The sequence below is a fragment of the Phocoena sinus genome, chromosome 8, assembly GCF_008692025.1.
Source record: "Phocoena sinus isolate mPhoSin1 chromosome 8, mPhoSin1.pri, whole genome shotgun sequence".
Classification (NCBI taxonomy): Eukaryota; Metazoa; Chordata; class Mammalia; order Artiodactyla; family Phocoenidae; genus Phocoena; species Phocoena sinus.
Window position 1 is genome coordinate 97238849 of NC_045770.1, and position 13194 is coordinate 97252042.

A 13194-nucleotide genomic window follows, 5' to 3' on the forward strand; every position below is an offset into this window, starting at 1 on the left:
CTCCCCAGGGTGGCGCCGCGCGGCTATAGGGAGTCAGATTTCGGCTTTGCCCCTCCCCGGCCTCCTCAGAGCCTGGGAGACCGGTGGAAATGCGAAGGGATCGGGCCTGCGCTGGCTCCCTTTGGAGGGAGTTCTGGGGGCTACCCTGCCTTACTCTTTTTGCTGAGCACACCTTTCTTAACTCCCACGAGGCTCACAATCATCTCCTTGTAAGCATTAGGACTCCCATTGTATAGATGCAAAAACTGAGGCTCAGTGACCTTTAGTAGCTTGCACAAGATCTGTAGTCGGGCAGGGTCAGGACTCCAAAGCCGTGCCCTTTCTTTGCACAGCCCTCCTTGCCAATCCGAGGGCCCATTCTGAGGACTGGGCAGACAAGTAGTGGAGGTGGGGCAGAACGGCACGAGCTCCTCCCCCTCCGTGTTCTTATTCCCAGATTTTGTACCACGATTCATTCTTAAATCCCTTCGCCCTTCCACCCACTTTGTTAGTAGATCTTTGCAGATCGCCACGATGCCACTCCCCCGCCCCTTAATAAATCCCTCTTCCTCACCCCCTTGCCCCCCACCCCGGGATTTTTCGGAGCCTGTCCATCGGTTATTTATATCCACTGCTGGAGCGGTCCAAGAATGTTCTGAGGCTGACCTAATCGCCACCTGCTCGGTCTCCCCGCCCCTCCCTCTCCCTCCTGGGCCCGGTGACCAGGCGGCCTGGCAGGAGGGAGGGAGCGCAGGTCTGCGCGGTCCGACGCCCGGGGCACTCAGAGGGTCTAGACCGCGCACATGGCTGGCGATTGCGAACCCCGCCGCGCGCTCCGAGGAGTGCGCCCCCAGGGGACCGCACGGCGCTCTGGGAAGCCAAGAGCCACGCTGTTCTCTTTCCAGCACGTACTCTTCGTCCTCACTCCCCGCAAGCCCATCCCACCCCCACTCCTCGAGGAGTGTGAGTACGTGTGTATGGATTTGTAAACGGCGGCTTTAAAAATAGCAAAACTATGTAGTTTCTAAATCCGGGAGGAATCACGGACGCGTTCTTTGTGCAGATAAATCCGCTCGTAAAATGGAAAGGGGCCCTGAAGAGAATGGCGGGTAATTTCAGGTGGTAATTTTAGCCGCTGAGGGCTGACTCGCTCCGCAGTCCTTGTGGGAGGGTGAAACCGCCTGTGGGGCACACGAGACAAGCCGTGTTTGGCCAATCATACCTGAGTAGTGGATCCTTGCCTTGGCGCTCTCAGGGTGCAGCTTCTGAAACAAGTTTCAACACCCACTGTCTGTTGGGGCTTAGACAAGTCCCTTTTCTGCATATCTCTGTTTCTACCTCTATGAAACATGACAGGTGACTGGGCTGACCTCCCAAACGGGCATGTGCCCCAGGCAATTAATGATTATAAAACTACTGCAAATGAGAGGAGCTGAGGTAATATCTAATGACAGCAATACAGTTTTGTATTATTCAAAATCAGTTAACATCCCACCAAGTGCCTGGGGGCTTTAGGCACCTGGAGAGAAAGTGTGAAAACACAAGAATGAAATTAATTACAGGAGCCACCTATTAAAACCCTATTAAAAATAAAGACTGCAAGCCAGGCTTTGGGATCTAGGGAAGCCAGGCCACAGAGAGACAAAAAAAAAACCAGGGCTATTCATCAGACCACAAGGAGAAGGGAATGCGGAGTGGAAAACATCTGGCTTCCCTTGGGTTCAAACCTGGAGGCAGAGAGCACAAATGTTGCCGCTGATCTTAATTGCCCCTAAGGTACTGTAGGGAGAGAAAAACAACAACAACAACAAAACTCGAGCATACTGAGCTGTTTCATGGGTGAAAGGAGACAGAGCTGACCTTGGAAAGCCAACGCCATCCTAGTGCTGCCCCAGTGCTCAGATTTCTGTGCTGCGGCCAGAGCCCCTACACACTCACACGGCTCCATCAGTGAGGTACCCAACTTGAACAGAGTTCAAGATGAGATGCTCAAGGTCAGAGGACGGGATAGACAGAAACCCAGAGGTAGCTTGGCCCAGGGCACCAGGTGGCAGGTTGGTCCCAAGTTCACAACATTCACAGACTCACTCACCTTGAGTTTCTGGAATGTCCTAACCACTGTACCTTCATGTGTTTATTTATTCATTCATTCATCCAGTTAAGAAAACATTTAAATTTTTGCTTTATGCTAAGCCCTATGCTGGATGTTGAATACAAAGATAAATAAGGCAGAGTCCTAAGGGTATGACAATGATACAATATGGACAGGAAGTACTATGGGAAAACAGAAGCAGAAGAGACCACTTCTCACCAGGTGATGACACTTGACTGGTCTTGATAAGCAGGAGTTAGTCATGTGGAGAGGCATTCTAGGCGGGAGCACCTGGGTGTGCCAAGCCCCAGAGGTGTTAGCATATGACCTGGTGACCCAGCAATTCCACTTTTCGGTATCTACCGTAGACAAACATGTACAAGTCCAGAAAAGGGTCCAAGGATGTTTGCATATAGTATTGTTTGCAATAGGGAAAAACTGGAAACAAATGTCCATCAAGAGGGCAATGGTTGAGGGACTTCCTGGGTATCACAGTGGTTAAGAATCCGCCTGCCAGTGCAGGGGACACAGGTTCAATCCCTGGTCCAGGAAGATCCCATATGCCTCGGAGCAACTTAAGCCCGTGCGCCACAACTACTGAGCCTGCACTCTAGAGCCCGCGAGCCACAGCTACTGAAGACTGTGCACCTAGAGCTCGTGCTCCACAGCAAGAGAAGCCACTGCAATGAGAAGCCCGTGCACCGCAACGAAGAGTAGCCCCCGCTTGCGGCAACTAGAGAAAGCCCGCGTGAAACAACGAAGACCCAACACAGCTAAAAGTAAATAAATAAAATTAAATAAATAAATCAATTTTTTAAAAAAAAGAAGGCAATGGGGCTTCCCTGGTGGCGCAGTGGTTGAGCGTGCGCCCGCCGATGCAGGAGACATGGGTTCGTGCCCCGGTCCGGGAAGATCCCACATGCCGCCTAGCGGCTGGGCCCGTGAGCCATGGCCGCTGAGCCTGCGCGTCCGGAGCCTGTGCTCTGCAACGGGAGAGGCCACAACAGTGAGAGGCCCACGTACGGCAAAAAAAAAAAAAAAAAAGAAGGCAATGGTTGAATAACCTAAAGTCCATTCATGCTCTTGGATTACTCTGCAATAACTAAAGCACAGGGGAGGTAGAGATGTGCTCTTATACGAAAACCTCCAAGACACTGTTGAAGAAAAAGCAGAACACTCAAAATATTCAGAGACTATACACCAAACTGATTTTGATGATTCTCTCTAGAGAGAATTGGTGAGGGAGAGTTTTGTAATGTTTGAAAATTAACAATGAGAATGTACTTATGTGTAAAATATATCATTAAGATAAAGAGTTTTGTTTTAGGAGATGGTGATGGGTCTTATTGTCTGAAACGGTGCTGTCCAAATAGAATTTTCTGCATTAATGGAAAATAGCTGTGCTATCCAATATGGTAGTCACTAGCCACGTGTGTCTATTGAGCACTTGAAATGTGGCTAGTGTGATAGAGGAACCGAATTTTATTAATTTATTTTAATTTAATTAATTAATTAATTTATTTATTTGGGCTGCACCGGGTCTTACTTGCGACACCCGGAAACTTCGTTGCGGCATACAAGATCTTTAGTTGTAGCATGCGGACTTCTTAGTTGCGGCACACGGACTCTTAGCTGCAGCATGCATGTGGGATCTAGTTCCCCGATCAGGGATCGAACCTGGGCCCCCTGCATTGAGAGCATGGAGTCTTACCCACTGGACCACCAGGGAAGTTCCTGAATTTTAAATTTAATTTAATTTTAATTAATTAAAAATGTATTCGCTACGTGTGGCCAGTGGCAACTGTATTGGACAGGTCCCGGCTAGAATATCTAGAACATTGAGTTCAGGATGGGGTAGAGGCAGATGGAAGATGTGGCTGGAAAGATGGGTTGGGACTGAACGGTGATTTGCAAGATGGGCTAAGGAGTTTGGGTTTTATCCTATAGACAGTGAGGAGTATGAATGGAAGTGACTAGATCAGATTTATCCTTTTAAAAGATAACTCTGGCAGCCCTTCAGAGTGTAGATTAGAGCAGGCAGAGGGCTGCAGGCAAGGTTTATCTCCTCCAAAGGCTGCTGTCTGTCTCTGTGGCCTCTGGACATTGCCCCAGCATTCCAGATGGGCAGCTGAGTAAAGTACTCTGATTCAACAGCTATGTTTTTCAGATCTCAGGCAACCCCAGGTGGAAAAACTTGTCCGAGTTATTGAGAAGGGTTAACCTTAGTGGGGGAGGCTGCCTCTGGGTTGGAACACAGGAAGAACAGCAGACGGATAGCATTAGAGTGGAAATGTGTAGCAGGTTTCAGAGCAGGGACCGTAGAGAAAGTTTCTCCAGGGTCAGGAATTTGCCCCGGGCAGATTCTTTGGAAGGTACAGTTGCACAGTCCACGTTTCAGCTCCACAGGCAAGGGTTCTGCTCAGGAGGCCTACCCTAGTTCATTGGGGCCCTTCCCCGAAGTCCACTGGGGACCTCCTTTTTGGTGAAAGAGGAGTTCTAGTGGGGGATCCATTAATTTAGCTGACTTTCAGGGAACACCTACTATGCAAGACACGATGCTGGGTGCTTGGTCCAGTGCAAACAAAGCAGACATGGTCCTTGACTCCGTGGGGTTTCCCATTAAAGTCAGAGGCCTGAGTACATAATTACAAATTGTGATATGTGTTTTAAAGTGCAATAAAAAAGATAAGTGCTATGAGAGAATAATAACAAGGGGAAAATAATTTCAATTGGCAGAGGGTCAGAGAAGATGTCTCTCAGGAAGTTTAAGCTTCTCTACCCCATAAGGGCCCAAAAGACAAATGGAAGTTAGCTAAGTAAAGAGGGAACCTAGAAAACAGGATTCCAGGCAGAAGGACTGATGTGTGCAAAGTCTCTGAAATGGGAACTTGACCTGGGAAAGAAGGGTAGAGTGGGTAGGGCGTGGTGAGTGAGAGGGTGAGAGGGCCAGGGTGAGGTAAAGAGGGGCAGGCAGCACCCAGACACTGCAGGCTTTGTTTTATTCTGAGTGCAGAATTTAAGCAGAAGAGAGATCTAAATGTCTTTCTGGATGTTGTGTGAGGAATGGATTAGAGCAGGGGATCAGCAAACTGTAGCCTGGATGGCCCACAAGCTAAGAATGGTTTTTATTTATTTATTTATTTATTTTTTAAAGAAGGATACAAGTCATCCTTTTTTTTTTTTTTTTTTACTTTATTTATTTTTGGCCACATTGGGTCTTCTTTGCTGCGTGCGGGCTTTCTCTAGTTGCGGCGAGCGTGGGTTACTCTTTGTTGCAGTGCACGGGCTTCTCATTGCTGTGGCTTCTCTTGCTGTGGAGCATGCGATCTAGATGTGCGGGCTTCGTTAGTTGTGGTTCGCAGGCTCAGCAGTTGTGGCACACAGGCTTAGTTGCTCCACGACATGTGGAATCTTCCCAGACCAGTGCTCAAACCCGTGTCCCCTGCATTGGCAGGCGGATTCTTAACCACTGTGCCACCAGGGAAGCCCTAAGAATGGTTTTTACATCATTATATGGTTAAAAAGAATCAAAAGAAGAAGAATATTCTATGTGTTATGTGAAGGTTTTAAGGAATTCAAATTTCAGTGTCAATAATTTCAATTATTTATTGAAATTAAAATTTTCAGTAAAGTTTTATTGGCACACAGCCACGCTCACTTGCTTACAAATTGTCTACGGCTGCTTTGGCACTGCAGTGGCAGAGCTGAGTAGTTGCAATGGTGATTGCATGCCTGCAAAGCCTAAAATATCTACTATCAAGCCCTTTACACAAAAACTATGCCGGCTCCTGGATTTGAAGAAGACCAATTAGGAGATTGCTGTAGTCATCAGGTGCAAGATGATAGGGACCTGTTCTAGGTGGTAGCCGTGGAGGTGCTCAGTGCGTGGCCTGAAGTATCCAGGGGAGAGAATCGGTACAATTTGCTCAAGTGTGCATGGTAGGGGGGAGAGACATTTCAAAATGACACCCTCCAGGGACTTCCCTGGTTGTCCAGTGGATAAGACTCCAGGCTCCCAATGCCGGAGGCCGGGATTCGATCCCTGGTCGGGGAACTAGATCCCACATGCATGCCACAACTAAGAAGCCTGCATGCCACAACTAAAAGTTCCTGCATGCCGCAACTAAAGATCCTGCGTGCCGTGACAAAGATCCCGTGTGCCACCACTAAGACCTGGTGCAGCCTAAATAAATAAATAGATAAATAAAATAAATATTTAAAAAAAGACTCCCTCCCATGAGTTTGGAGGACTCAGAGTAGGACATTAGTGGGGCACCTGACAAAATTTGAATAAAGTTTGTTGATTAGGTAGTAGTGTCGTTCCTGTTCATTTCCTCACCTTGATCATTGTATTGTGGTTCTGTATGATGTAACATTTGGGGAATTAGGGAAGAGTATATTTAAATTCTTTGTTCGGACTTCCCTGGTGGTCCAGTGGGTAAGACTCTGCGCTCCCAATGCAGGGGGCTCGGGGTTCAGTCCCTTGTCGGGGAACTAGATCCTGCATGCATGCCACAGCTAAGAAGTCCACATATTGCAACTAAAGATCCTGCGTGCGGCCACTAAGATCCGGTGCAGCCAAAATAAATAAATAAACATTAAAACAAAAGTTCTTTGTAACGTTTTTGCAACTCTTTGTAAGTCTGAAACTATTTCAAAATGAGAAGTTGAAAAATAAAAATAGATTAAAACAAAGTAAAAATGACTCCCTGGTTTTCAGCTTGAGTATCTACATAGACAGGTCATTTACTGGGATGGGGAAAATGGTAAAGAGGCAGGAGAAGAGGGGAGGATCAGACTTCACTTTGTCTTTTTTTTTTTTTTTTTTTTTTTTTTTTGCCGTACCACAGGGCTTGTGGGATCTTAGTTCCCCGACCAGGGATTGAACCTGGGCCCTCAGCAGTGAAAGGACAGAGTCCTAACCACTGGACCACCAGGGAAGTCCACAGACTTCACTTTGGACAGTTTAGGTTTGAGATGTTGATCTGAGAATGTGTCAAAAAGGCAGGGCCAGGCACTATCCTGAATCTCACTGATGAGCCCGAGACCTGGGAGAAGGTATAGAAGCTGTGCAGCTCAACCTCAGAATGGGAGCTCTGTGCCTGAGGTGAGGCTGGACAAAGGGGGTCGGGGGGAAGTTTGTGGAGTGTCTGTGGAATCGCAGGTATGCTGCTCAGCACTTGGTCACCTCAGCCTCGTAACAACCCTGTCCAGTTGGACTTATTCTTCCCAGTTTACAAATGAGGAAAGAGACTTAGAGAGGTACAGATCTGCTTTAGGACACAGCTAGGAAGTGGGAATGTGAGGGCTCACCAGCGATTTTTCCTTCTTGCTGATACTGACCACCCATGGCAGATACTGAGTATATGAGCATCCTAGAGCTGCCACAACAAATAGAACAAACTGGTGACTTAAAACAACAGAAATTTCTTCTCTTACGGTTCTGGAGGTCAAAGGTCCAAAACCAAAGTGTTGGTAGGGCCACACTCCCTCCCCAGGCTCTGGGGGAGAATCTTTCCTTGCCTTTCTGCTGGCTGCTGTTGGCTGCTGGCAATCTGGTAGCTTCTTTGGCATCCCTTGGTTGATAGCCATATTACTCCAGTCTCTGCTTCTTTCTTCACATCATCTTCTCTGTGTGTCTGTCTCTGTGTCTTTTCTCCCTCTGCCTCACTCTTCTAAGGACACTTGCCACTGGATTTACAGTCTAATTGGATAATCCAAGATGATCTCCTTATTTTGAAATCCTTAACTACATCTGCAAAGACTGTTTTTCTAAATAAGGTATCATTCACAGGTTCTGGAGGTTAGGATATGGATATATCTTTTCAGGGGCCATCATTCAACCCACCACAAGAGGCTAGAGGAGGCCAGAGCTGCTGGCCTTGGAAATCTAGTAAAATGCTTCCTGAGCTTAAAAAACAGGCTGCCTTTCAGTCTTCCTTCATCCGATTTCACAAATGTGCCTCTTTGTGGAATGGATCAGCAGCCTAAATGCTGCCAACACAAATGTGGCTTGCTCTTCCAGACTGCCTGTAATTATGACAAAATGCTCAGATTCTGGGGCCTTTAGACACGGGATATTTGAGCACAAAAGGGAATTACAGTAAATGTGCCAGCAATGATGCCCAATCAGAGTGTGGAGTGTTGGGGAGATTGTGTGTGAATCTGTACCTAGAAACACCCTCTTCCCGAGGCTATCAGTTTCACCTATAAGAACCACAGCTACCTGGGCAGCTCACCACCTTCCTCCACAAGGAGAATGTTAGCCGAGGTTCCTAGGGCGAGCTTCTTGTCACATGCTGCTGAAGTTACAATGACCTAATAACAGGACATTGGCTCCTGTGGACAGGAGCCAAAGCAGGGCAGTGGGGAGGCGAGTGGGAAGAGCGGAATGTAAAGTGATGTAAATGTAGTTCTCCCGGTCCCACCAGCCTGTGACTCATGTGCTCACAGAGAACTGGCTCGGCTGTACCACAGAGAGAATCATTTTTATTTCTGCCACTTGGGATTTTTGCAGTCCTCGAGACCTTTGGCATGAAAAGAGTGAGTAGAAGGCATTGGCAGAACTCAAACCCCTGGTTTCTGATTCTCTGGTCCCCACTCTTTCCATGATGGCTTAGCGACTGGTGAGAACTCTTGAGAACAGCTTCTTCACCACCTTTATCAAACCTCATCAGTAAATAACATGCTGCTGGGAGATTATATAACAACTTCTATTTGTAGAACACTTTACAGTTTGCAAAGCACTTTCGTATATTATTTCAGCACTCTGGCAACTGCCCTGTAACTCTGGCTTCCTAGAGAAGTTTCCTGGCATCCTGCACCAGTGGTATTTCATGACAGGATATTGATTTAGTGTGTGGATGGTGCCTCATCCCGCACAGCAGAGACAGAAGGTGGGGTTTTGGGGTATTTACACAGCTGTTTGACACTTCCAAAGCTACCCAAAATCATATTTTTGAAAACTGATGCTGTTCCCAGAGGGCGGGAAGCATGCTTTCATTTCGCTTTATTACAAATCTATTCATACTGGGGCAGTTAAATATGTATTGGAGATGCCAAGCAACAAGGACCCTGGATGCTGTATTCAGTCTGTTTCCAAACCTTTAGGAGGAATTTAAACTTCAGTTCCCTGCAAATGCTGCAGAATCCTTGAGGCTGTCATTTGCAAACCACTTCATGCAGTAACTGTGTGTGGGAAGCCTGCACACACCATCCGTGTGGATTATGGGTGGTTTTGCAGACTCAGCGGAGTGTTTGGATCCGTCGACGGCTTGATCAGAATCAGAGTCATGTATCAGCCTGCAACAGGAAAATAGTTCCTACTAGATGGAAACTTCTCACAGGGAGGCCAGAGTTGAAAGCAGTCACTGGTTTCTGCTGCTTTAACAGCAAGTCATAGAATCACAGATTTTAAAACTGGAAAGGATCTGAGAGACCACATCTTCTCTCCCCTTTATTTTATGATGAGGAAACTAAGGCATAGAGAAGTGAAATGATGACTCCAAGATCACATACACAGTCTAAGTACAATGCTCTTTCCACCGTGCCATAGTATTTATTCTAGAAAACACCTAAGCCACATATTGTTTTGCAGATCAAAGAAACTGGCATTATTTAGGGTCAGGCTCATGGTCTGCCCAGCTTCCAGTGCAAACACGAGACCTTGATTTGTTATCACCAGCAGCTTTTGAATGAATTGCCTTGTGATGCCTTATGTCAAAAGTAGTGTCACAGTTAGAACCAAAACATCTATAAACGTGGTTTCATGGCACAGCCTCTCCGTGGCATGAAACCAGAGCAATACTGTACCATTCACCTCATTATCAGATTAGCTGCGTCAAAAAAAATGTATTAAATACTTTTATCCACCCTGCACCCGACGGTTCATCAGATGGGAATGGATGACATCAAGTCCCTCAGCAGCTGCTTTGCAGTGAAACAGCAAAACTCAGGGTAAGAATGGCCCAACACACAACCTGAGGCAAAGCGCTTTACTGGTATGTGCAAGGCAGGTTTTCACTGCTCACACGTGGTTTGTTTGTTTGTTTTTTAATCCACCATGGAAGACTCCTCAATCCTAAAAAGGGATCGTGGGAAAATCTGGCATTAAGCAGGACATTTCCTTTGCTCATGAATGGCTATAACCCTCCTGCCTTTCCATTTTCTACTCCTTCTGCCTGGAATGTTCTCCCACTCTCCCCTCCCTCAGTCTTCTCTCAAGATTCAGCTTAAGTGTCACCTTCTCTGGGAACATTTCCTTGACTGTTTTTTTTAAATTTTTTGGCCGCGCCCGTATGGCGTGAGGAATCTTAGTTCCTTGACCAGGGATCGAACCCGCGTCCCCTACATTGGGAGTGAGGAGTCTTAACCACTGAACCGCCAGGGAAGTCCCAACACTGCCCCTTCTTTACCCCACTCCAAGCTGAGTTCAAGCATCCTTTTTCTGTAACCCCCCCACCCCACGTGAATCCAACGCTTCCTCTCTCACCCAGCTTGTCACACAATACTGTAGCTTTAGGTTTATTTGTCTGTTAAAAGGCACACACCACGTGAGCCATGGCCGCTGAGCCTGCGTGTCCGGAGCCTGTGCTCCGCAATGGGAGAGGCCACAACAGTGGGAGGCCCGCATACCGCAAAAAAAAAAAAAAAAAGAAAAGGGCACACTCCATGGGGGGAAAGAACATTTTTCATATCAGCATTCTTTTTTTTTTTTTAAATTTTATTGAAGTATGGCTGATTTACAATGTTGTGTTAATTTCTGCTGTACAGCAAGGTCAGCATTCTTTTTGACTGGAATAATGCCAGCAACAGTGGTAGGTTTTTGATAAACGTCAGTAGAATGAATTCTTCTGCTTGCCATTCAACCTCCCCCTTTATCTGTCCTCTTACTTTGCCCAAATCCTTAATGTGATCAATTTTCTCCTCTTCAAGCTGCCTCCTAATCTACCTATAAATGCCCCCAAGCCAAATACTATCAGGGACACTCCTGTAGTTGAACTCTGGGTCTATTGCTCATTGCAACAGAGGATGCATACCATGGGGAAGGGTGGGACATCTCTGGAAGAAAGTATTAGAAAGAAATAGGAGGGAATTCCCTGGCATTCCAGTGGTTGGGACTCCGTGGTCTCACTGCCAAGGGCCCGAATTCCCTGGTCGGGGAACTAGGATCCCACATGCTGTGCATTGCGGCCAGAAAAACAAAACAAAACAAAACAACCCAAAAAACAAAATAGGATTGGCTTGTGTTGGTTGGTTTGTATAACGGATCAGAGAAGTGGGGTTTTGCTCTGTATTGGAGGCTGTCAGGAAACAGGGGTGATTCTGTGATTGGCTATCAGTAAGAATGAAGCAAAGCTCAGGCTGTGATTAACAAAGAATCTGCAGTCATTTATATTAGCCAAAATAACAGGGGGATGTTTGCTCATTTCTGTGGTTAGGATAATGTTCATACTTTTGCCTGTGTTCAAACATCAGTGATTATGTTTTTGTGTTGATCTATCGTGGTCACAGAATGGCCTTGTCTGTGCTGATGATTTGCAAAATTATTTCTACAGAACACTAAGGCCTAGCTAATAATACCAGGCCAGCACCCAGATGCCAGGAGCTGCTTTTCTCTTTCTCATAACCCACACCCATTCCTAACTTTCATCAATCTGTTTCTCCTCTTAGGATGCTATTCTCCATTCCCCAGCAAACTCCACAAAACCCCATCTTCCCCATGAGGCTTTCCTAAATACTACTTTCTCCATTAGATTATCTTTTCTGAATGCATCTGAAAGTCTTGGTTGGCATACCACAGTTTAGTACTCAACTGTGTTCTAGCCTGAATTGTTTGACTTGTTTCACACGTATTTTTTTTAAATAAATTTATTTATTTGTTTTTATTTTTGGCTGTGTTGGGTCGTCCTTGCTGTGTGTGGGCTTTCTCTAGCTGCGGTGAGCGGGGGCTACTCTTTGTTGCAGTGCGCGGGCTTCTCATTGCGGTGGCTTCTCTTGTTGTGGAGCACGGACTCTAGGCGCGCAGGCTTCAGTAGTTGTGGCACATGGGCTCAGTAGTTGTGGCTTGCGGGCTGTTGAGCACAGGTTCATTAGTTGTGGCACATGGGCTTAGTTGCTCCGCAGCACGTGGGATCCTCCCGGGCCAGGGCTCGAACCCGTGCCCCTTGCATTGGCAGACAGATTCTTAACCACTGCACCACCAGGGAAGCCCTAGCATGTATTTTCTTCTTAGTAGATTGTAAACCTTATTTAGGGGCAGGGCTTTTTCTCATACTACAGGATCCTCCAGAAATGAGCGCCCGCTGAGGTGAAACGAATGGCTGGTCTGAGTAAGGGGGAGAGGGCAGCTTGCTTCTGTATCACAGCTCTGAAAACACAGCCCTTTCCCCTGCTGGCTGCCATTTCTAACACCCTGAGCTGATCTTCCCATCAAGAAAGCTTTTTCCAATTTTTCTTTTGGAGCAATCATTTCTTTCCAAGAGTTATTATTTCTTTTGGCACTCTCTTCTCTCTACCTGTCTGAAAGCTCCTTGAATACAGGATCTACCATTAATGCAGTTTTGTCTCCTGTCACTCTCCCAAAGCACCTGGCACCTGACTTAGACGGTGGAAGGAAAGGACCAGCAGTTCCAGACCAACCCCATCTCCTGCCTGGCTCGACGCAGAAAGCGGGGTGCATCAGAGCTGTCTCCTGTCGGGCCGGGTGGGACGCCTATGAGGCTCACTGCAATGGCCTTTGGCACAAGACCTCAGCCTGGGCAGTTAGCCGCACGCTCTCCGGCCCATCATCACTGCCCCGGATTGCTCCTTAGGAGGACACTAAGCAGGTTTGGGGAAACTTTAATTAAAGGCTGCGAGTTTCAACCACTCTCCACAGAGACGCTGGGATTCGTCAAAGCTGGAGAAGTATAAGCAATCGACATCGACCGCAAAGCCAGCAGGCAGAAACCACCTCGGTTTCCACCTCCGGGATGCGGTTTGCTTTCTACAAAGCCTACTCACGCCAACTGTACGGATCAGCCAATCACACAACCCGAGGGGGCGTGGTCGCCAAGTAGAAGGTGGAGAAGGAGGAGCCGAAGCCTTGATTAGCATCCGGTCTGGGGCGGGGGGCGGGGCCC